This window comes from Saccopteryx bilineata, chromosome 3 (assembly GCF_036850765.1).
Source record: "Saccopteryx bilineata isolate mSacBil1 chromosome 3, mSacBil1_pri_phased_curated, whole genome shotgun sequence".
In the NCBI taxonomy this organism is placed as follows: domain Eukaryota; kingdom Metazoa; phylum Chordata; class Mammalia; order Chiroptera; family Emballonuridae; genus Saccopteryx; species Saccopteryx bilineata.
In genome coordinates this window covers 133,973,349-133,999,282 of record NC_089492.1, presented here as the reverse complement: position 1 = coordinate 133,999,282, position 25,934 = coordinate 133,973,349, and the positions used below count along the sequence as shown (strand labels likewise).

The following is a 25,934-nucleotide window of genomic DNA, read 5'->3' as shown; positions in this document are numbered from 1 at the left end:
TTTTATTTTATTTTATTTTTCTTTATTTTATTATTAATTTTTTTGTAAAAAAAAACAACTCTTTTTGATTTTTTATTTTTTAACTTTTTATTCTTTATTAAATCTCATTAATACTATCAACAAAACCACCCTCAGATGCCATTAAGGAAGAGAAAATCAAATATCATGGATACAAAAGAAAGAGAGGTAACACAGCTAGATGAGGAAAAATCTATGGAGAAAAAATTTAATATATTGGAAACCTTGGAACTAAATGACAGAGAATTCAAGATAGAAATCCTAAAAATACTCAGAGATATACAAGAAAACACAGAAAGGCAATTTAGGGAGCTCAGAAAACAACACAATGAACACAAACAATATATTTCCAAGGAAATTGAAAGTATAAAAACAAATCAAACAGAGATGAAAAACTCAATTCATGAGCTGAAAAACGAAGTAACAAGCTTAGCTAATAGAACAGGTCAGATAGAAGAGAGGATTAGTGAAATAGAAGACAAGCAACTTGAGGCACAACAGAGAGAAGAAGAAAGAGACTCAAAAATTAAAAAAAATGAGATAGCCCTACAAGAATTATCTGACTCCATCAAAAAGAATAACATAAGAATAATAGGTATATCAGAGGGAGAAGAGAAAGAAAATGGAATGGAGAACATACTCAAACAAATAATAGATGAGAACTTCCCAAGCCTGTGGAAAGAACTAAAGCCTCAAGTTCAAGAAGCAAACAGAACTCCGAGTTTTCTTAACCCCAACAAACCTACTCCAAGGCATATCATAATGAAATTGACATAAACCAACAGCAAAAAAAAATTCTCAAGGCAGCCAGGGAAAAGAAGAATACAACATATAAAGGAAGGACCATTAGATTATCATTAGATTTCTCAGCAGAAACTCTACAAGCTAGAAGAAAGTGGACCCCAATATTTAAAGTCCTGAAAGAGAGGAACTTTCAGACACGAATACTATCCCCATCAAAGCTATCCTTCAAATATGAAGGAGAAATAAAAACATTCACAGATACAGAAAAGATGAGGGAATTTATCATCAGAAAACCCCCACTCCAGGAATTACTAAAAGGGGTTCTCCAATTAGATACAAAGAACAACAACAACAAAAAAAAACAGAGCCACAAGTAAAAGCTCCAAGAAGAACACAATAAAACCAAATTTAAACTGTGACAACAACAAAAAGAGGGGGGGGGGAGAGGATGGAGATTAACAGTAGCAAAGGACGATGGAGCGCAAAAGTACTAACAAAGTAGTTAGCTACAATGAACAGGGTAGAGACCCTTTTCATTACTCAAAGGTAACCACCATTGAAAAAGCACCACAGAAGCACATGAGATAAAAAAGATAGCAACAGAGGAAAGATGTATTGAATACAACCAAATAAAAACAAAAGATAGAAAAACAAAAGAGAAGGATCAAACAAGACACAAAACTAACAGAAAGCAAGATATAAAATGGCAATAGGGAACTCACAAGTACCAATAATTACACTAAATGTAAACGGATTAAACTCACCAATAAAAAGGCACAGAGTACCAGAATGGATTTAAAAAAAAATCCAACTGTATGCTGCCTACAGGAAACTCATCTAAGTAACAAGGATGAAAACAAATTCAAAGTGAAAGGCTGGAAAACAATACTCCAAGCAAATAACATCCAAAAAAAAGCAGGTGTAGCAATACTCATATTGGATAATGGTGACTACAAGACAGGAATAGTACTCAGAGACAAAAATGGCCATTTCATAATGGCTAAGGGGACACTGAATCAAGAAGACATAACATTCTTAATATATATGCACCAAACCAAGGAGCACCAAAATATATAAGACAGCTACTTATTGACCTTAAAACAAAAACTGACAAAAATACAATCATACTTGGAGACCTCAATACACCGCTGATGGCTCTAGATCGGTCATCCAAACAGAGAATCAACAAAGACATAGTGGCCTTAAACAAAACACTAGAGCACCTGGATATGATAGACATCTACAGGACATTTCATCCCAAAGTGACCGAGTATACATTTTTCTCCAGTGTACATGGATCATTCTCAAGAATTGACCATATGTTGGGCCACAAAAACAACATCAGCAAATTCAGAAAAATTGAAGTTGTACCAAGCATATTTTCTGATCATAAAGCCTTGAAACTAGAATTCAACTGCAAAAAAGAGGAAAAAAATCCCACAAAAATGTAGAAACTAAACAACATACTTTTAAAAAACAAATGGGTCAAAGAAAAAATAAGTGCAGAGATCAAAAGATATATACAGACTAATGAAAATGACAATACGACATATCAGAATCTATGGGATGCAGCAGAAGCAGTGATAAGAGGGAAGTTCATATCACTTCAGGCATATATGAACAAACAAGAGAGAGCCGAAGTGAACCACTTAACTTCACACCTTAAGGAATTAGAAAAAGAAGAACAAAGACAACCCAAAAGCAGCTGAAGAAAGGAGATAATAAAAATCAGAGCAGAAATAAATGAAATAGAGAACAGAAAAACTATAAAAAAAATTAATAGAACAAGGAGCTGGTTCTTTGAAAAGATCAACAAAATTGACAAACCCTTGGCAAGACTTACCAAGGAAAAAAGAGAAAGAACTCATATAAACAAAATCTAAAATGAAAGAGGAGAAATCACCATGGACACCGTAGATATACAAAGAATTATTGTAGAATACTATGAAAAACTTTATGCCACTAAATTTAACAACCTAGAAGAAATGGATAAATTCCTAGAACAATACAACCTTCCTAGACTGAGTCAAGAAGAAGCAGAATGCCTAAACAGATCTATTAGTAGAGAAGAAATAGAAAAAAACATTAAAAACCTCCCCAAAAATAAAAGTCCAGGCCCTGACGGCTATACCAGCGAATTTTATCAAACATTCAAAGAAGACTCGGTTCCTACTCTACTCAAAGTCTTCCAAAAAAATTGAAAAAGAAGCAATATTTCCAAACACATTTTATGAGGCCAACATAACCCTCATACCAAAACCAGGCAAGGATGGCACAAAAAAAGAAAACTACAGACCAATATCTCTAATGAATACAGATGCTAAAATACTAAACAAAATACTAGCAAATCGAATACAACAACATATTAAAAAAATAATACATCATGATCAAGTGGGATTCATCCCAGAATCTCAAGAATGGTTCAGCATACGTAAAACGGTTAACGTAATACACCATATTACGTTACGTTAACAAAACAAAGAACAAAAACCACATGATCTTATCAGTAGACGCAGAAAAGGCTTTTGATAAAATACAACACAATTTTATGTTTAAGATTCTCAACAAAATGGGTATAGAAGAAAAATATCTCAACATGATAAAGGCCATATATGATAAACCATCAGCTAACATCATATTAAATGGCACTAAACTGAAGGCTTTTTCCCTTAAATCAGGAACAAGACAGGGTTGTCCACTGTCTCCACTCTTATTTGATGTGGTACTAGAGGTTCTAGCCAGAGCAATCAGACAAGACAAAGAAATAAAAGCCATCCATATCGGAAAAGAAGAAGTAAAGGTATCACTTTTTGCAGATGATATGATCCTATACATCAAAACTCCCAAAGAATCCACAAAAAGACTACTAGAAACAATAAGCCAATACAGTAAGGTCACAGGATACAAAATTAACATACAGAAGTCAATAGCCTTTCTATATGCCAACAATGAAACAATTGAGAACGAACTCAAAAGAATAATCCCCTTCACGATTGCAACAAAAAAAATAAAATACTTAGGAATAAACATAAAAAAGAATGTAAAGGACTTATATAATGAAAACTATAAACCATTGTTAAGAGAAATCGAAAAAGATATAATGAGATGGAAGAATATACCTTGTTCTTGGCTAGGAAGAATAAATATAATCAAGATGGCTATATTACCCAAAGCAATATACAAATTTAATGCAATTCCCATCAAACTTCCAATGACATTTTTTAAAGAAATAGAGCAAAAAATCATCAGATTTATATGGAACTATAAAAAACCCCGAATAGCCAAAGCAATCCTAAAGAAAAAGATTGAAGCTGGGGGCTTTACAATACCTGACTTCAAACTCTATTATAGGGCCACGACAATCAAAACAGCATAGTATTGGCAGAAAAATAGACACTCAGACCAATGGAACAGAATAGGAAGTCCAGAAATAAAACCACATATATATATAGTCAAATAATTTTTGATAAAGGGTCCAACAACACACAATGGAGAAAAGAAAGCCTCTTCAATAAATGGTGCTGGGAAAACTGGAAAGCCACATGCAAGAGAATGAAACTGGACTACATTGTGTCCCCCTGTACTAAAATTAACTCAAAATGGATCAAAGATCTAAACAGAAGACCTGAAACAATTAAGTACATAGAAGAAGACATAGGTACTCAACTCATGGACCTGGGTTTTAAAGAGCATTTTATGAATTTGACTCCACAGGCAAGAGAAGTGAAGGCAAAAATTAATGAATGGGACTACATCAGACTAAGAAGTGTTTGCTCAGCAAGAGAAACTGATAACAAAATAAACAGAAAGCCAACTAAATGGGAAATGATATTTTCAAACAACAGCTCAGATAAGGGCCTAATATCCAAAATATACAAAGAACTCATAAAACTCAACAACAAACAAACAAACAATCCAATAAAAAAATGGGAAGAGGATATGAACAGACACTTCTCCCAGGAAGAAATACAAATGGCCAACAGATATATGAAAAAATGCTCATCTTCTTTAGCTATTAGAGAAATGCAAATCAAAACGGCAATGAGATACCACCTCACACCTGTTCGATTAGCTATTATTAGCAAGACAGGTAATAGCAAATGTTGGAGAGGCTGTGGAGAAAAAGGAACCCTCATACACTGTTGGTGGGAATGTAAAGTAGTACAACCATTATGGAAGAAAGTATGATGGTTCCTCAAAAAACTGAAAATAGAACTACCTTATGACCCAGCAATCTCTCTACTGGGTATATACCCCCAAAACTCAGAAACATTCATACGTAAAGACACATGCAGCCCCATGTTTATTGCAGCATTGTTCACAGTGGCCAGGACATGGAAACAACCAAAAAGCCCATCAATAGATGACTGGATAAAGAAGATGTGGCACATATACACTATGGAATACTACTCAGCCATAAGAAATGATGACATCAGAACATTTACAGCAAAATGGTGGGATCTTGATAACATGATATGAAGCGAAATAAGTAAAACAGAAAAAACCAGGAACTGCATTATTCCATACGTAGGTGGGACATAAAGGTGAAACTTAGAGACATTGATAAGAGTGTGGTGGTTAGGGGGGGAGGGGGGAATGGGAGAGGGAAAGGGGGAGGGGTAGGGGCACAAAGAAAACAAGATAGAAGGTGACAGAGGACAATCTGACTTTGGGTGATGGGTATGCAACATAATTGAACGACAAGATAACCTGGACATTTTATCTTTGAATATATGTATCCTGATTTATTGATGTCACCCCATTAAAAAAATAAAATTATTATAAAAAAAGTAATTATTAAAAAATCTGCAATATAGTGAGACCATAAAAAATGAACTGTGATATGGTGAGAAATGACTGTATTTTCTAATGTATTTCTTTATTTTATTATAAGTTACCCAAAACTTCTGAAAATTAGTACACTTATTTATCACATTGATGTTTGGCATATCATATGTCATTTCTTTTTTTTTTAATTTTTATTTATTTATTCATTTTAGAGAAGAGAGACAGAGAGAGAGAGAGAGAAAGAGAGGAGCAGGAAGCATCAACTCCTATAAGTGCCTTGACTGGGGAAGCCCAGGGTTTTGAACCAGCGACCTCAGCATTCCAGGTCGACTCTTGATCCACTGCACCACCACAGGTCAGGCGGCATGTAACATTTCAATTTTTTGACTATTAAGATTTTTGTTCATTGTTATATATTCACTTCAATATCTCTCCTTCAATATCTATAGTTCATAATGGTATTATAAAACCAAGATGGACTTACAGAAAAATTTATAGCTTTAAATTTATTTGTAGACATAGATAAATGTTGACAATAAATAATCTAGAAGGCACTCTAGAACCAAGTAATAAACGTAAATAAGCACAAAAGTGTAGAAGAAAAAAAAATCAATATAAGGGCTGTATTATTAAAATAGAAATAAGACAATCCATAAAATAGTAATTATCAAATTATCTATAAACTATTTTATGAAAATATTAACAAAGTATAAATGTAAATTCTAGCAGAATTGATAAAAAATGCACAAATGAAAAACACTAAGAAATAAAAAATGAGTGTTAATGGACAGAGAAAATGGATATTTCAAGTGATCTGATGTCAAAATGAAATGGAAAGTTTTATTGAAAATTGTAAATCATTAAAATAGAACTCAAAAGAAAAAATCCTAAGTATGCCAGTTACCATGACAATTCTAAAGGCAAAGAGATAACTAAACTCACTGGTCTTAAATTCTTATTTTTTTTTGTTTGTTTTTTTTTGTTTGTTTGTTTTATTTTTGTTTTTTGTTTTCAGAGAGAGAAGGATAGACAGGGACAGACATACAGGAACGGAGAGAGATGAGAAGCATCAATCATTAGTTTTTCATTGCGCATTGCAACACCTTAGTTGTTCATTGATTGCTTTCTCATATGTGCCTTGACCGCGGGCCTTCAGCAGACTGAGTAACCCCTTACTGGAGCCAGCAACCTTGGGTTCAAGCTGGTGGGTTTTTTGCTCAAACCAGATGAGCCCGCGCTCAATCTGGTGACCTTGGGGTCTCGAACCTGGGTCCTCTGCATCCCAGTCCAATGCTCTATCCACTGCGTCACCACCTGGTCAGGCTTAAATTCTTATTTGATGGTTCATTTCAGAATATAAAAAAGACAAAAAATGAAGTCATTTTATGAGACTAGGATATCACAACTGAGAAATACTACAACCTGACAAAAAACTTGAAACAAAATGTTTGCAAATAAATAAACACTAAGCAAACAAATAAACCAATTACCCAAGAGCTGTTATCCCATGTAAGTAAAAAAAAATTACTTTTTTTACTCATGGAAAAAAAGTAAATTTAGGTGTACATGCAAAGTTTTACTGAGAATGTAAGAATAATTGAACATTAGAAAATGAATTAAAGATGCTGTCTAAGTTAACAAACTGAAGGGAAAAAATGAACAATCTTATCATCTCATTATATATGTGACAAAAGCTTCAATAAAACTAATATACATTGATGAAGAAAACATCTTATCAATTTTTCAGTAATAAGGAACTTCCTTAATATATTTTTGTTTAGCTATAACCAAGGTATAAGAAATATACTTGAAAAAGAATTTTAAAATTTTAACATTAAAATTAGGAACAGGAGAGTTGCCATTACACTATTCAAAGTGGTACTTGCTAGTGCAGTACGTAAAAAGGAAGGATATAAAGAAATATGAAATTGTAAGTATTTGCCTCTTGTTTGTTAAGTGCTGTTGAGTAGGCTCTTACTCCAGGAGACACTATGAATGAGCTATGTCCACAATGTTTTGTCCTCAACAGTCTTGCTCAGCTCCTGTGTATTCATGTCTATGGCTTCTTTTACAAAGTCACTCCATCTCACAGTTGGTCTTCCTCTTTTCCTACTGCTTTCTAGTTTTCTCAGCATTATCATTTTTTCCAAAGAACCTGCCTTTTCATCATGTGCCCAAAGTAGAATAACTTCAGTTTTGTCATTTTGTCTCCAGCAATGCTTGAGACTTAATTTGCTCTACAACCCAGTTTTTCTTCTGACAGTTCACGATATTCATAGAGCTCTTCTCCAACACTATGTTTCAAATGAGTCATTCTTTTCCTATAAACCTTCTTCATTATCCAACTTTTGTATCTGTATATACTAACCGGGAATAAGAAGATAATATCTAATGACATGTCTTTTTTAATTCTTCTATTGTTTCTCTTTCATTGCTCAACTTGCTGTTAATTTCTTTGCCACAGTGTCCACTTGACTTGCATATGCTATAATATGCATATTACTTTATACAATATGATCTGATCTGTTTTTTAGAAAACAAATTAAATAATAGAGAAGTGAATATTTAAAAAACTCAACTATTCAAATGAATATAAAATCAACACACTATCTTATCTGGACAGCAAGAAAACAAATGTTCTGCTACATAATTAAGTAGACAAATTAAGGAGTCTTTAATTTAATGCTGGCAACCAAGAGTGGATTCACAACCTAAAGAATTTGCAGCTCAAATGAATTTAGGGGTTTGCTTTTATAAGCTGTATGGCCAGTATTCAGAGCCACCATCACAGCCACCTGGCCTGTGGAGATTTGTATTTGATTTGGACAGATGGTGATTTAACAACAGAACCAAGAACTGGTGGGCCATTAAATTTAATCCTAGCTTGCACCCAGTGGGCAAGAAATACATACAATGAGAAAACACTTCCCTTTCCATTCAGGGCTCCCAAAGCCACTGACTTATCCAAGTTTCCTAGAATCAAAAGTCTCTCCCTCACCAGCCTTATTTACCTCTGTTCCCCATCTCCTTCTCTCTGCACAAACTCTGCACAAACTGGCTTCTCCTTCAGCACTCCACCATCTTGGCTGCCTCTCCTCTCCTCCACATGGTCTTTTTCTGCTCTCCTCAATTATGGGCTCCTCTGCCCTATTTTATAGTGTAGAAATCAAAACGTTTAATCCAATGTACAAACAAGGAAGTCTCTGATACAAAGTCACTTATCTGAAGCATAATGGGATTCCTCATGAGAATGCACCACTGCACATCATGCAAAGTCAACGGTGTGGGGAAAAGCCTTAGGGTATAATGACTTTGCCAGTTTACAGCTTGTCTCCCACACGCAATGCAAACTATGAGCGAGCAAATATCTACATCATATTTACAAACTTATTTGACCCACACAGTGGGGGGCAGCTTTGCTGGAGGCCTTCCCCTTGTCCCGAGAAGCTTTTCAAAAAACTAGAGAGAAGGCCAAGGACATTTTGTGCTTTTGACAAAGTGTTCAGAGACTGGTGAAATGTACCTTTGTAATTGTTGAAATTGAATGATTTGTCATGTTGTTGTAATTTGTGTAATGTGTCTAATTTGCTTGTGCAGGAATACCTGTGCTTTAGGTTGTAAGTGAACAAAGGGTGTGGAATGTTGGTCCAATAAGATTGTAAATATGATGTATATGTTTGATCGCTCATAGTTTGCATTAGGTGTGGGAGACAGACTGTAAACGGGCAAAGTCATTATAGCATAAGGCTTTTCCCCACACCACACGATGTAGGGTGGTGCAATCTCATGAGGAATCCCATTATGCCTCAGATAAGTGACTTTGTATCAGAAATTTCTTTGTTTGTATATTGGATATTTACACTATAAAATGGGGCAGAGGAGCCCATGCTGGAGGAGAGCAGAGAAAGGCCATGTGGAGGAAAAGAGAAGCAGGATGGTGGAGTACTGAAGGAGAAGTCAGTTTTTGCGGAGTTTGTGAAGAGAGAAGGAGATGGGGAACAGAAGTGAATAAGGCTGGTGAGGTAGAAACTTTGATTCTAGGAAAGTTGGATAAATCAGTAGCTTTGGGAACCCTGAATGGTAAGGGAAGTGTTTTCCCACTGTGAGTATTTCTTGCCCATCAGGTGCAAGCTAGGATTAAAGCTAATGGCCTATCAGTTCTTGGCTCCATAGTTTTATTAGCATCTGTCCGGATCAAATGCGAACCTGCATGGGCCAGGTGGCTGTGATGGTGACTGTGGCTACTGGCTATGTACACCCCCATCAGGGTATTTCACAATGTCCAAAATCTGTAAGTCCATCCAACAAAGGAGCCAGTGCCCACTCCGGTCATAGTCCAGGATCAGTCCACGCACATAGGGCCTCAGCCACTCCCCTCATCCCTGCCGTCCTGGCAGGTAAACACTGTCTCAAAGAGGAGCACATGGCAATGTCAGTCAGCATTTCCATCTCTGCTCCAGAGAACATGATGGCACCCACCCCTGTGTCCCAACCTTGCAGGCCTACCAGTGTGGTAATGTACCAAAGAATTGCAAAAAGTAATACTAGTATTTTAGGAGGAAAAACTCAGGCTTCTTGCCCTGTCCTTATTTTAGAGAATGAAGGGAGAAGAATATGGGAGTTTCCTGACTTACAAGGACAACTGGGCATTTAGTTTAAGTATAATTCTCTGAAAGGATTAAGATTATTTAAAGAACTTTCTTTCTCTTTCAAATAAGAGACAAAATTTACATACCACCATACACTGATTTTAACTCTCCTTCCTTTCCTGGAATCCTGAGAGTAACATATACCTCTAGGCAAAGGAGGGGAGATAGACACTAAAAGATTTATGAATGTCTTCAATATGTAAAATGACATCACTATTGTGTTACCTTGAAAGTTTTAACACTTTTTATAGATCCTCTAGACAAATGTTATAAGCTGGCTAACGATTGTGTCATGCTGTCATGCCCTCCCAACCTTTATGTAGTCAAGGGTATATAACCAGCCTCAGAGTTATATTTGACACTGCACAATTTGGGTCAGATATATCCTGTGTTAGTCATATGCAGCCGGCTTAATAAACCTCTCCTCCTAAAAATTCATTTGAACTTGGTGTCTCTACATAAACCCGTGGAAGTAAGGTATGGTATTTTATAACACCAGGGGCATAGTAGGTACTTCTTGCTGCTGGGCTTTCACCTTTGGAGACAGTGGATTGCAATTCCAGACCCAATTATCCTCATTCTCCAATGAGGAATTGAAAACCCCAGCTTCTGCTGCTGGACTTGAGCCTCGGGCTGCCACCGCCTTCTGCTCCACGGGCCTCCCACAGCTGCTGGCTCTCCACAATGTCCAGGGCAATCTGCAACTCACAAATCTGTGATTCCTTCTCCAGCAGCTGCTCCATTTTCAAGCAAATCTCATGAACTTGATCAGCCTTCTCCAGTGTTTGCTCCAGATCCAGGGTCGGCATCTCTTTCTCCCACATTTGCTCCAGCTACTTCCACTGTTCAGTTTGCAGGTCCCAGGAAGCTTCTTCCACAGAGCTCTTGGTTTCCTCACACATAGCTGTAAAAATCAGCCAGTTTATGGTCCCCGAAAGGACAGCCATGGGGAACCATAACAGCATCCAGTCCTCTACTCCACTGCTCAAAGGTGGTGGTGGCTTCATACCGATCTGGATTGAATCCTGCCACAGACTGTGCCAAACGTAAAGCTAGTAGCCATGGCCACTCTCACAGCTGACTGGCCTGTGGTATCATTTGATTTGGACAGATGGTAATGAAACAATGGAGCCAAGAACTGGTGGGCCATTAGCTTTAATTCTAGCTTGCACCCAGTGAGCAAGAAATACACACAGTGGGAAGACACTTCCCTTTCCATTCAGGCTCTCAAAGCCACTGACTTATCCGAGTTTCCTAGAATCAAAGTTTCTACCTCACCAGCCTTATTTATCTCTGTTTCCCATCTCCTTCTCTCTACACAAACTCTGTACAAACTGACTTCTCCTTCAGCACTCTGCCAACTTGGCTGCTTCTCCTCTCCTCCATGTGGCCTTTCTCTGCTCTCCTTCAGTATAGGCTCCTCTGCCCCATTTTATAGTGTAGAAATCAATACCTTCAATCCAATATACAAACAAAGAAGTCTCTGATAAAAAGTCATTTATCTAAGACATAATAGGATTCCTCATGAGAGTGTACCACCCCACATCATGCAATAGTCAATGGTGTGGGGAAAAGCTCAGTTTTAAAATTAAGCCTTAGGTTATAAGGACCCTGCCTGCTTACAGCCTGTCCCCCACACCCAATGCAAACTATAAGTGAGCAAACATATCATATTTACAAACTTATTTGACCAACAATTACCATCTGCCTGAATTAACTGAGAACCTGTGAGGGCCAGCTGTGAAGGTGGCCATGGCTACTGGCCTTACAGGTAATTACCAGAAGATAGAGGGAAAAGGAGGGTTAGGGGAGGCAGATGAGGGTAACAGGATGATTGTTAGGTTGACCAGGGAGAGATAAACAAGGCCTGGTAAATTTTATAAGAAGTTTATTTATGCACCTGTGGCCAGGTGGGGTGAGACTCTAGTGGCATCAACAGCGAGAGAATAAAAAGCCTCATCCTAAATAGGGCAGAGTTTGGTGTATTTCTTGTTGCAGGGGGAAAACTTCTGTTCCCTTGACTGATTGCATGATATGGGGTGGTGCACTCGCAGGAGGATTCCATTATGCCTCAGATAAAAGACTTTGTATCAGAGACTTCCTTGTTTGTATATTGGATTACAGGTTTTGATTTCTATACTATAAAGTGAGGCAGACTGAGAACTTGCTCTCTCTTGGTTCCTGAGATTAGCATTAGAGCAGAGAGCAGAAAAGGAGAGCAGAGAAAGGCCACGTGGAGGAGAGGAGAGGCAGCCAAGATGGCAGAGTGCTGAAAGAGAAGCCAGTTAGTGCAGAGTTTGTGTAGAGAGAAGGAGATGGGGAACAAAGGAGAATGAGGCTAGTGAGCTAGAAACCTTTGATTCTAGGAAACTCAGACAAGTCTGTAGCTTTATGAGCGCTGAATGAGTGGGTTTTGGAGCCCAGTATGTGTTTTTACTTGCCCGCCGGGTGCAAGCTAGGATTAAAGATAATGGCCCACCAGTTCGTGGCTCTGTTGTTTCATTAGCATCTGTCTGAATCCAATGCAAACCTGCATGGGCCCGGCGGCTGTGATGGTGGCTGCGGCAACTGGCTTTACACTGTACCATTCTGAAAAGTAAGCCAGAGAGCAGCGGATGCCTCAGGGACTCAGTTTTGTGGCATTGAGGTCAGAGTTTTCCCCATGTTTTCACAAGAATGTTACTGGTGCTTCTGCCTCACAGGAGAATCAAGTAGAAAATGTTTGGATTGCAGGAAGATCAAATCTCTGGGTCTCAGAGGCCACACCCACTGGACTCCTTGTATCTATACACCCTACTGAGATATGTAAAAAAAGTAAGGAGAGACTGACACCTGGGGCCATGGAATGGGAGCCACACCCACCATCCCTCCTAATCCCTAAATTGCCCCAGGCTCCAGACTCTACCAGAGGTTTTATTTCAGTGGCTGAGCCCAACAAGCAGCCAGCACTCAGAACCAGCAGGAGGCAGAAAACATGGAAACTTTGGCTTTTTCTGACTTTATTCCAGGGCCAATTTGGGTAAAACACAGCCTAGGTGTGCATCTTCGTGTTTCCATGTGCACCTGGGCCCAGCAGAGGCAGCCACAAACTCTGGTTTGCTTGGAACCCTAAGAATGTTGTGGAGGGCTAGTCACGGGAAGTGTTCCCCATTAGTCTACACGAAGTCCCCTTCACAGAGGCCCAGGGCAAGCACATCCAGAGGCCAACTATGAAAAGCATTTGTTCAGAACCTAATGACCCTTGCTGGTGGTGTGTCCTAAGGGAGGGCACGTTGGACACAGGGCCTAGCCAAGGCAATCTCGCTTTATGTGATCAACATCTGCATAGCAGCTTGCACACACATTGAACAGGGGAGAGCTTCACAGTCAGCTGATCTTGGTCCCAGATATCTTTCCTGCTATGGTAGGTTTCACAGGGGGGAGAGAGGTTTGGGACACAAATATTCAACGTATGGTGTTGGTCAAATAAGTTTGTAAATATGATATATATGTTTGCTTGCTTATAGTTTGTATTGGGTGTGGGGAAAAGCCTGTAAGCACGCTGAGTCTTTTATTTTTTTTGTGCTGATTCTTTTTTTTTTTTAATAAATAAATTTTTATTTTAATGGGGTGACATCAATAAATCAGGGTACATACATTCAAATAAAACATTTCCAGGTTATCTTGTCATTTAGTTCTGTTGCATACCCATCACCCGAAGAGAGATCGTCCTCTGCCACCCTCCATCCAGTTCTCTCTGTACCCCTCCCCTCCCCCTCTCCCTCCTTCCCTCCCCCCACCCCCCGTAACCACCACACTCCTGTCCATGCCTCTTAGTCTCGCTTCTATGTCCCACCAATGTATGGAAGTTCCTGTTTTTTTCTGATTCGCTTATTTCACCCCGCACAATGGTACTAAGACTCCAACATTCTGCTGCAAGTGATCCAATGTCATCATTTCTCCTAGCTAAATAGTATACCATGGTGTATATGTGCCCCATCTTCTTCATCCAGTCCTCTATTTTTTTTTTGACACTGATTAAAAGACTTTAAGCAAACTCTTGGCCAATACAGCAAGAATCCATAAAAGAGTAGTGTCCTTAACATGTTCACCAAGTCCAAGTTGGCCCCATCACCATGCCAAATCCCTGAAAAATGCAACCCAACCACAGTTCAGTCTGTTTGGAGCTGTCACAGGGAGCAGGAGTCCAGGAAAGTTCCCCACAGGAAAAGTCTGCATGGCACTGGAATTGTTGTCACCATTCTATACTTTGCAGCTCATGTCCAAGTCCCAATGACCGCTGCTTCTAGCTGGTAATGATTCAAGTAGACTGGAAAAAGCCATTTGCAGCATGCGTGGATATGGAGCTTCTGTTCTCCTCTGCCTGGAGAGTTGAGACCAGGTTGCTTTTCCCTGGAGCTCTGTGACTGTGGCATGGTAAAGAGAATCTTGGGATAAACTAAGCTGGGTGGCAAAGGTAAATTCATAATACAAGTTGGCAAAAGGAGGAAAGAGGGCTCTAAATTAGTAGTAGGTCCCAGCCTGAAATATGAGTGGGGCATTGAGGTAGGAGGGATAAAGGAAACACTATATATTAAGCAAAGCATAGGACTATCAACACCCACAACAGAGATCTTTGAGGGAAGAATAAAAAACCTGACTATTCAGGCAAAACATAGTTAAGTGGCCCTTGTGCAAATGAGATCAGTTTACCTGCTTCTTGGAAGAAATACCCTAGGCTCGTCCACAGTGTCGTAGATGGGGCCGACGGCCCTGGGCACCTTCAGCCTTCAGTGGCAAACCCCAGCTTTCTGGGCAAGGTTAGGTCATAGGTGGATGGAGCAGGGCTGGAAGAGACTGAACCCTCCCTTAGAGGAGCGAGGGGGAAGCCCACTTTCCAGTGTCCCTGTTTCCTCCCAGCAGAGGCGTGTAAGCCTGGCAGGCTTTAGCTCAATGACCTTCCTTTCCACTATTGAAGCAGGACCCAGATGGCATCCTATGATACCCCTTTGGGGTGTTGGAGCCTTTAAGGGTGTATCCTAAAAGCTGGTAGTTCCCCTGATCTCTATTGGGTTTTTTCTGCCTCTAGGTATCTTAAAAGCCATTCTCAGAAGATCTCACTGAGGGGTTTGAGGATCCCCATCCGCCTATATAAATCTTTTCCATACATCTGAAGCTATTTGGAAAAATAAAAAACAGTGTTATTAGCTAGATCTAATAAAGAAGGTAGAAGTTTGCAGGCGAAAAAGATTTGGTGTCTCCTGTTCATCAGCATTCAAAAGAAATGTAATTTTTTTTTTAAGTAAAAAGCATGATATGGTAGACCCATAGGAGTCATTGGCCTGGTGTGCAGGATTCCTGGGTTCGATTCCTGGCCAGAGCATACAGGAGAAGTGCCCATCTACCTCTCCACCCCTCTCCCTCTCCTTCCTCTTCGTCTCTCTCCTCCCGCCCTCAGCCAAGGCTCCATCAGAGCAAAGCCACCCCAGGCACTAAGGATGGCCCCATGGCCTCCACCCCAGTCGCTAGAATGGCTCCAGTTGTAACAAAGCAACACCCCAGATGGGCAGAGTATTCCCCCCTGGTAGGCATGCCAGGTGGATCCCAGTCAGGTGCATGCAGGAGTCTGTCTGACTGCCTCCCCATCTCCAACCCCAGAAAAACACAAAAAATAAATAAATAAAAGAAAAAGTACTAAAAAAACCAACCCCCCAAAAACAAACAAACAAACAAACAAAAAACAGGGGGCATTCCCTTGTGCTAAAGCTCCAGGGAGCATGGAGTGAGCTTAAGTATGTCCTATGAAACATGGAGCTCTATGTTGACATATAAGTCTTTGAAGAAGAAGGAACTGCTGAAATATTTATCAGCATTTGTCCCTAAGACAGCAGTCTTTATAGTGAGCACACCATACGTAAATATTTGCTGTTTGTCTACAGATTAAGGGGGGAAAATGGCAAATGCTGAAAAGCCATGATCTTTGTGCCCCTCCCCTCCCCAACCCCTCCCTCTCCTCCCCCAACCCTGTAACCCCAACACTGTTGTTCATGTCTCTGAGTCTCATCTTTATGTCCCACCTATGTATGGAATCATATAGTTCTTAGTTTTTTCTGATTTACTTCTTTCACTCAGTATAATGTTATCAAGGCCCATCCATGTTGTTGTAAAAGATCCTATGTCATCATTTCTTATGGCTGAGTAGTATTCCATAGTATATATATAGCAAAGCTTTTTAATCCACTCATCCTCTGATGGACACTTGGGCTATTTCCAAATCTTTGCTATTGTGAAGAATGCTGCCATAAACATGGGGGTGCACTTCTTCTTTTCAAACAGTGCTATGGTGTTCTTGGGGTATATTCCTAACAGTGATATAGCTGGGTCAAAAGGCAGTTCAATTTTTAATTTCTTGAGGAATCTCCATACTGTTTTCCACAGTGGCTGCACCAGTCTGCATTCCCACCAATAGTACAGGAGGGTTCCCTTTTCTCCACATCCTCGCCAGCACTTATTCTGTGTTGTTTTATTGATGAGCACCATTCTGACTGGTGTGAGATGATATCTCATTGTGATTTTAATTTGCATTTCTCTAATCATTAGTAATGTTGAACATTTTTTCATATGCCTGTTGGCCATCTGTGTGTCCTCTTTGGAGAAGTGTCTATTCATTTCTTTTGCCCATTTTTGGATTGGATTGTTTGTCTTCCTGGTATTAAGTTTTACAAGTTCTTTATAAATTTTGGTTATTAACCCCTTATCAGATGCTATGTCAAATATATTCTCCCATTGTGTAGTTTGTCTTTTTATTCTGTTCTTATTGTCTTTAGCTGTGCAGAAGCTTTTTAGTTTGATAAAGTCCCATTTGTTTATCCTGTCTTTTATTTCAGTTGCCTGTGGAGACAAATCAGCAAATATATTGCTTTGAGAGATGTCAGAGAGCTTACTGCCTATGTTTTCTTCTAAAATGCTTATGGTTTCATGGCTTACATTCAAGTCTTTTATCCCTTTTGAGTTTATTTTTGTGAGTGGTATAAGTTGGTGGTCTAGTTTCATTTTTTTGCAGGTAGCTGTCCAGTTTTCCCAACACCATTTGTTGAAGAGGCTGTCTTTACTCCATTGTATTGTCTTACCTCTTTTGTCAAATATCAGTTGTCCATAGAGCTGTGGGTTTATTTCTGGGTTATCAGTTCTGTTCCATTTATCTATGTGCCTGTTCTTATGCCAGTACCAGGCTGTTTTGTGTACAATGGCCTTATAATATAAGTTGATATCTGGAAGTGTGATACCTCCCGCTTTTTTCTTCCTTTTCAAGATTGCTGAGGCTATTCGTTTTCTCTTTTGGTTCCATATAAATTTTTGGAATATGTGTTCTATATCTTTGAAGTAAGTCATTGGTATTTTAATTGGTATTGCATTGAATTTATAAATTGCTTTGGGTAATATAGACATTTTAATGATGTTTATTCTTCCTAACCATGAGCACAGTATATGCCTCCACTTATTTGTATCTTCCCTGATTTCTTTTATCAATGTTTAATAATTTTCCGAGTACAAGTCTTTAATCTCCTTGGTTAGATTTATTCCTAGGTACTTTATTTTTTTGGTTGCATTGGTAAAGGGGATTGATTCCTTGATTTATCTTTCTGACAGGTCATTATTAGTGTATAAAAATGCCTCTGATTTCTGAGTATTGATTTTATATCCTGCCACCTTGCCAAATTCATTTATCAGGTCTAGTAGTTTTTTGACTGAGACTTTAGGGTTTTCTATATACAATATCATGTCATCTGCAAATAATGATAGTTTCACTTCTTCTTTTCCTATTTGAATGCCTTTTATTTCTTTTTCTTGTCTGATTGCTGTGGCTAGGACTTCCAGAACTATGTTGAATAAGAATGGTGAAAGGGGGCACCCCTGCCTTGTTCCTGATCTTAAGGGGATTGCTTTTAATTTTTGCCCATTAAGTATGATGTTGGCTGTGGGTTTGTCATAGATGGCTTTTATCATGTTGAGGTATGTTCCCTGTATTCCCACTTTGCTGAGAGTTTTGATCATGAATGGGTGCTGGACTTTATCAACATAATGTTAAAAGGAGCAATCCAAAAGGAAGATATAACCATTATAAATATCTATGCACCTAATATAGGAGCACCTAAATATGTAAAGCAGACTTTGATGAACTTAAAGGGCGAGATCAATAGCAATACTATAATAGTAGGGGATTTCAATACCCCATTAACATCATTAGATAGATCCTCAAGAAAGAAAATTAACAAAGAAACAGCAGACTTAAAGGACATATTAGATTAACTCGATTTAATAAATATCTTCAGAACTTTTCACCCTAAAACAGTAGAATATACATTCTTTTCAAGCACTCATGGTACATTCTCAATAATAGACCACATGTTAGGGCACAAAAGTGGGCTCAACAAATTTAAGAAGATTGAAATCATATCAAGCACTTTCTCTGATCACAATGGCATTAAACTAGAAATCAACCACAATAGAAAAATTGAAAAACATTCAAACTCTTGGAAACTAAATAGCACGTTATTAAACAATAAATGGGTTAACATTGAGATCAAAGAAGAAATTAGAAAATTCCTAGAAACAAACGATAATGAGCATACATCAACTCAAAATTTATGGGACACAGCAAAAGCAGTCCTGAGAGGGAAGTTTATAGCATTACAGGCATACCTCAAGAAGCTAGAAAAAGCTCAAATAAACCATTTAACCCTGCATCTAAAAGAACTAGAAAAAGAACAGCAAGTAAAGCCCAGAGCTAGTAGAAGGAAGGAAATAATAAAGATCAGAGCAGAAATAAATGACATAGAAGCTAAAGAAACAATACAGAGGATCAAAGAAACCAGGAGCTGGTTCTTTGTAAAGGTAAACAAGATCGATGAACCTTTAATGAGACTCACCAAGAAAAAAAGAGAGAGGACTCAAATAAATAAAATTAGAAATGAGAGTGGAGAAATAACAACTGACACAACAGAAATACAAAATATTGTAAGAAAATACTATGAAGAACTGTACGCAAAAAAACTAGACAACCTAGATGAAATGGACAAATTCCTTGAAACATATAATCTTCCAAAAATCAATCTGGAAGAATCAGACAACCTAAACAGACCAATTACAACAAATGAGATTGATACAGCTATCAAAAATTCCCAAAAAAGAAAAGTCTTGGGCCCGATGGCTTCACAAGTGAATTCTACCAAATATTCAAAGAAGAACTAACTCCTATGCTTCTCAAGCTCTTTCAAAAAATTCAAGAGGAAGGAAGACTTCCAAACTGCTTTTATGAGGTGAGCATAATTCTGATTCCAAAACCAGGCAAAGACAACACACAAAAAAACATTATAGGCCAATATCCCTGATGAACTTAGATGCAAAAATCCTCAACAAAATATTAGCCAACCGGATCCAGCAATATATGGAAAAAATCATACACCATGATCAAGTAGGATTTATTCTTGGGAGGCAAGGCTGGTACAATATTTGCAAATCAATCAATGTGATTCAACACATAAACAAAAGAAAGGAGAAAAAGCACATGATAATTTTAATAGACGCTGAGTCTTTATAGCCTTTGTTTTAAGACTAAGCTTTTCCCCTCACCCTTGACTGATTGCATGATGTGGGGTGATGCACTCTTATGAGGAATCCCATTATGCCTCAGATAAGTGACTTTGTATCGGAGACTTCCTTGTTTGTAAATTGGATTAAAGGTTTGGATTTCTAATCTACACTATGAAGTGGGGCAGACAGTGAGCTTGTGCTCTCTCAGTTTCTGAGATTAGCAGTAGAAGAGAGAGCAGAGAAAGGAGAGCAGAGAAAGGCCATGTGAAGGAGAGGTGAGGTAGCTAAGATGGTGGAGTGCTAAAGGAGAAGCCAGTTTGTGCAGTTTGTGTAGAGAGAAGGAGATGAGAAACAGAGGTGAATAAGGCTGGTGAGGTAGAAACCTTTGATTCTAGGAAACTCAGATAAGTCAGTGGCTTTGGGAGACCTAAATGGAAAGGGAAGTGTCTTCCCACTTTGTGTATTGCTTGCCTGCCAGATGCAAGCTAGGATTAAAGCTGATGGCCCACCAGTTCTTTGCTTCATTATTTCATTACCATCTATCCGAATCTAATGCAAATCTGCATGGGCCAAGTGGCTGTAACGGTGGCCACAACTACTGGCTTTACATATGGGTTCCCTGGAACCTATTGTTGGAATGGATTGAGAGGTTTAGTTACTATCTGGAAGGGCACAATCAGCCCCAGTGGAGGACTATTGGCCTTTCTCCCTGTGACCAGGATACCCCAGCTGGAAGAACTTCTGTAGAAGAGACTGTTAGCCCTGCCCCATCTAACCTGCTGCTAACCTCACTGGGGAAAAATAGAATTGGAGCGTCCAGCAGTATGTAACGGATTAAACTCTGATGTAGTTGGCCCTTTCCCCATACTGAGCTCCTGATGAAGAGACCCCTAACATAAGAGGTTCTTGTAGTGTTGTCATCTTGACCTCAGCTTTCCTGACCTACCATGCTTACAACCTGTGAAGGGGTTCATGTTGTGATGCCAGTCTGAATCCACACTACAGACTTTCAACAGAAGATTCTGTGGAAAGACCTGGCAGCTGCAAGAGAAAGTAGAATAGCTGAAAAGTGGAGAAAACTTATGGAGTTTTGGTACTTTAGAGAAGCTGCTGTCAACTCTAAGCATGAGAAAGCTGATCCATACACAAGTTGATACCACCCACACTATGCAGGCACAGAAAACACTGACAGAAACAGTGAACAGAGCAGTAGATCTAGACAAGTAGCCCAGAGTGAATTGCAAACAATGGCTGATTCCAGCCCATACCCAAATCCTGCCAAGAGGATCCAGAACCAACACAAACAGTGGTGGGTGGCTGACCACACAAATGCTAGACTCAGTTAGCTACACAAGCAGCACACTCAGTGGAAGAGTCCAAAAAACATGAGACACAGTGGAGAATAAGTATGCTCAAGAGGGTAGACCCTGCAGAGCATCTTAAACACATGATCAAAGTTGACCCTTAGAGCCAGCCAGCCTGAAGGGATAACCTTACGACTGAAAGGGCCAACTGCATTCAAAACTTACATACAACAAAAAGATAAATATAACCATCAAGAAGCATTGTTAAAGGAAGTAACTCAGGTAGCCTAGAGGTCAGTACCACTGAGCCTATGTTCCTCATAAAGACAGCACAACAAATTTGAAAGCCAAATAGCACTACGTACTACACAGAAAAAAATGGGCAGACTAAGAAATATGACTCAAATAAATCAATAAGAGAGTTCCCCAGAAAAGAAAATAAATGAAATGAAAATAATCAAACTACCAGAAGCAGAATTTAAAATAATGGTTATTAAGATGCTCAAGGATCTTAAAGTAAGATTGGATGATCATAATGAGAACTTAATGATAGTAAGCATTAAAAAGAACATTGAAAACATAAAAAAGTACCAGTCAGAAATGGAAAATACAATATCTGAAATGAAGACTTCACTAGAAGGAATCAACAGAAAGCTGAATGAAGTGGAAGATAGAATTAGTGATTTAGAGGAGAAGACAAACATAAGCACAGAAGCAGAGCAGCAAAAAGAAAAGAGGTTCAGAAAGACTGAGGAAAATCTAAAAGGCCTTTGTTTCAATATAAAGAGAAACAACATCTGAATTACAGAGGTTCCTAAAGGTGAAGAGAACAAACAAGGGATAGAGGACTTGTTTGAAAAAATCATAACCAAAAACTTCCTTATATTGATAAAGAAAAAAGTCACGTAAGTTTAAGAAGCACAGAGAGATCCATTAAAGAGGAATACAAGGAGGTCTACACCAAAACACATCAAAATTAAAATGTCAAAGTTGAGACAAAGAAAGAATACTAAAAGCTGCAAGACAGAGGCAATTAATTTCCCACAAAGGAGCTTCCATATAGCTGACATCTGAATCTGACTTCTCCACAGAAACACTTCAGGCCAGAAGGAATTGGTGAGAAATATTCAAAGTGATGTACAAGACCTAATCAACACTACACTATCCAACAAAGCTATCATTTAAAATTAAAGCTGACATAAAGTGTTTCCTGGACAAAAAAAAAAAAAAAAGACTCAAGGAGTTCATTACCACAAAACCATTACTGCAAGAAATATTAAAGGGTCTGCTATAAGAAGAGGAAAAGAAGAAGAAGAGCGAGAGAGAGAGGGAAAGAGAAAAAGCAAGAGAAAGAGATTGATAGGTTTAAGGAATAAAATGATAATAAATAAGTACATATCAATAACCTTAAAGGTAAATGGGTCAAATGTTTCAATCAAAAGACATAGGATAGCTGCATAGTTAAGAAAACAAGACCAGTGTATATACTGTTTACAAGAGACCCACTGAGGACAAAAGATACACATTGACTAAAAGTGAAAGGTTGGAAAAAAATATTTCTTGCAAAAGAAAATAAAGAATGGTAGATATATGATAGAACAGGGAGGCACTTTAAAATCATTATGCTAAGTTAAAGAATTCAGACATGAAAGATACATGTATGATTTTATTTATGTAAAATATCTAGAACAAGTAACTCCATAAAGACAGAAAGAAGGCTTTTGATTAATAGGAGTGTGGGGTTGGGGAGTGACTGCTTAATGAATATGGTATATTATTTTAGGGTGATAAAAATATTTTGGAAATTGTTAGAGCTAATGGTTTCACAACAATATAATGAACTAAATGCCAATAGAGTGTATACTTTAAAATGGTTAACTTTATGTCATTTTTCACCTCATTATAAAATGAACAAGTAATTATGAGATATTCACACTTTAACAAAAAACTTTGGAGTTCAAGGATAAGATGTTTTATTAGAAAATAATGAAAAAAAGATGAAAAATATTTAGAGGAAAAATATTGCCTATTGTAACAGTAATATGTTATAGTAATTAAATATATAAAAATATAGAAAAATATGGGAGATATAGAGAAATGTTAGGATATGATATTAAAAACCATTAAGGCAATTGAATAAGGCTGTCTGGATCAGAACTAATCTAGTGTGTACAGATATGATAGGCAGATTATGCTTATCACGTAGGGCCCAGTTAGTGTGTGTGTGTGAAATTATATATAGACAAAAGTGGCTTGATGTCATAACTCTGTACTGTAAGTTAACATAAACAAGAAGCTTTCCTGGGAACATCTTAAAAGTGGCTTGATGTGACATTTCAAAAGATTAACATAAAAAGGCCTACCTGCTATGAACTCCCCAAAAGGTGGTTTATGGTGATAATTCTTTAGATTGACACCTGTTAGAAGGTGTAGGAAAGAAAGGGTACTAAAGCTAAGGGGCCTCCCTGCTGTGGTAGTTGCCAAACTCCAAACATTGAATATGGTCTGTCTCCACACCACTCTGACCAAGGACAGCTGAGAGGAGCACACCAATGGGGTCCCCTCAAGCTGTACCCAGGTATGCCAAAATAATTTTTGAATAATATACTGCCTGTGTGATTCTTGCAACTAAGTTGTTTGTCAGTCATGTCTTTCCTCCGGTGGCAGTTGGTCTCGACACTGAAAATAAGTAGAATCCTCATAGCTGCCTCAAGAGTAGTCTCGAAGAGGCTGCCAGTTCTGCTGTTAAGCAGGAGTGTCCCACTGTGCAGTGAAGTCGAATCAGGGACGTCTGATTGACGTAGAGCTTGAGCTCTACTAGGACACCTATGAAGTATAATAGAAAGAAGTTGCCTCATCAACAATAGAAGCAAGAAAAGAATAAGATTGAATTGACACTAGCATTTGAAATACTTGGACACATATCTGCTATTTATCTATAAGGATCACATGAACCACATGTTCACTGATCCATTTTGAATTAATTTTTGTACATGGGGACCAACTGTAGCTTACTGGTTTTTTTTGTTTGTTTGTTTGGGGTTTTTTGGGGGGGATTTTTTGCATGTGGCTTTCCAATTTTCCAGCAACATTTATTGAAGAGACTTTCTTCCATTGTGTGTTTTTGACTCCTTTGTCAAAAATTATTTGCCCTTGTACATGTGGTTTTATTTCTGGGCCCCATATTTTGTTCCATTGGTCTATGTGGTTTTTGGCCAACACCATCCTGTTTTATTGTGGCTCTGTGAAATAATTTGAAGTCTAGTAGTGTGATACCTCTGGCTTCATTCTTTTTTTTTTTTTTTTCAGTTGGCTTGGGCTATTCAGGGTCTTTTATGTCTCCATACAATTCTGATGATTTTTTGTACTATTTCATTACAAACTAGCATTTTGATGTTAATAGGTATTGCATTAAATCTGTATATTTATTTAAATAATATAGCCATTTTAACTATATTTATTCTTTCAATCCATAAACACAAAGTATCTTTGAATTTCAGGTGTCCTTTTCAACATCTTTTAATAATGAATGCTTTGTAGTTTTCAGTATATAGGCCCTTCACATTCTTTGTTAAGTTCATTCTTAAATATTTTATTTTTGCTGCAATTGTAAAAGAAACTGTTTTATTAGTTTTATTTTCTAAGGTTTTATTGTTGGCCTATAGGAAACCAGTAGATTTTTGTATGTCAATTTTATAGCCTGCAACTTTACAGTATTTTTTGGTTTCTAAGAGTTTTTTGGTGGTCTTTGGAGTTTTCTGTATTCAAAATTATGTCATCTGCAAAAAGTGACATTTTCCTTCTTCTTTCCTAATTTGGATGCATTTTTTTCTTTTTCTTGCTGATTGTTCTAGCTAGAACTTCCAGAAGTATGTTGAATAAGAGTGGTAAGAGTAAGCATTCTTGTCTTCTTCCTGATTTTATAGAAAAAGCTTTCAGTTTAGTTTTTTACCATTGAGTATGATACTGGCTGATGTTCTTTATATATGACCTTTATTATGTTGAGATGACTTTCTTCTATAAATGTTATATTTTATCAAATGCCTATTGTGCATCTATTGATAAGATCATATAATTTTGTCCTTTGTTTTGTTAACATCATGTATTACATTGATTGATTTGTAGATATTGAAACCTTCTTGTACCCCAGGAATAAATCCCACTTAATTGTGATGTGTTATTTTTTTAAGGTTTTGATGTATTCCATTTTCTTGTATTTTGTTTACATTTTTGCATCTTTATTCATCAGAGATATTGTTCTATATCTTTCCTTTTTGTCTTGTCCCTGCCCAGTTTGGTATTACAGTTATGTTGGTCTTATAAAATATATTAAGAAGTATCACTTTTTCTTCAATTTTATGGAAGAGTTTGTGAAGAATAGGTACAAAATTTTTGAATGTTTGTTAAAATTCACTAGTGAAGCCATCTGGTCTTGAACTTTTATTTTATGGAAGTCTTTTTATAGTTGTTTCAATTTTCTCACTGATTATTGGTCTATTGAGGTTTTGCAATTCTTCATGATTCAGTCTAGAAAGATTATATAGTTCTAGACAGTTATCTATTTCTTACAGATTACCGATTTTGGTGGCACAAAGTCTTTCATAGTATTTCAATATAATCCTCTGTATATCTATAATGTCTGGTAACTTCTCTTTCATTTCTTATTTGATTTATATAAGTCATTTCTTTTTTTTTTTTTTTTAGTGAGACTAGTCAGGGTTTTTTTCTAGTTCTTTAAGATGTAATGATAGATTATTTACTCAAAATAGCTCTTGTTTCTTGAGATAGGCCTGAAATGATATAAACTTCCTCTTATTACTGCTTTTGTAAAATCCAGAAGTTTTGATATGTTGCATTG

General features: G+C 37.7%; 1 pseudogene; it reads left to right on the top strand.

Moving 5' to 3' along the window:
* Nucleotides 1-11,951: 11,951 nt before the first annotated feature.
* Nucleotides 11,952-25,934, top strand: part of LOC136329889 (T-cell surface glycoprotein CD1b-like) — an 83,615-nt pseudogene continuing 69,632 nt past the window's right edge.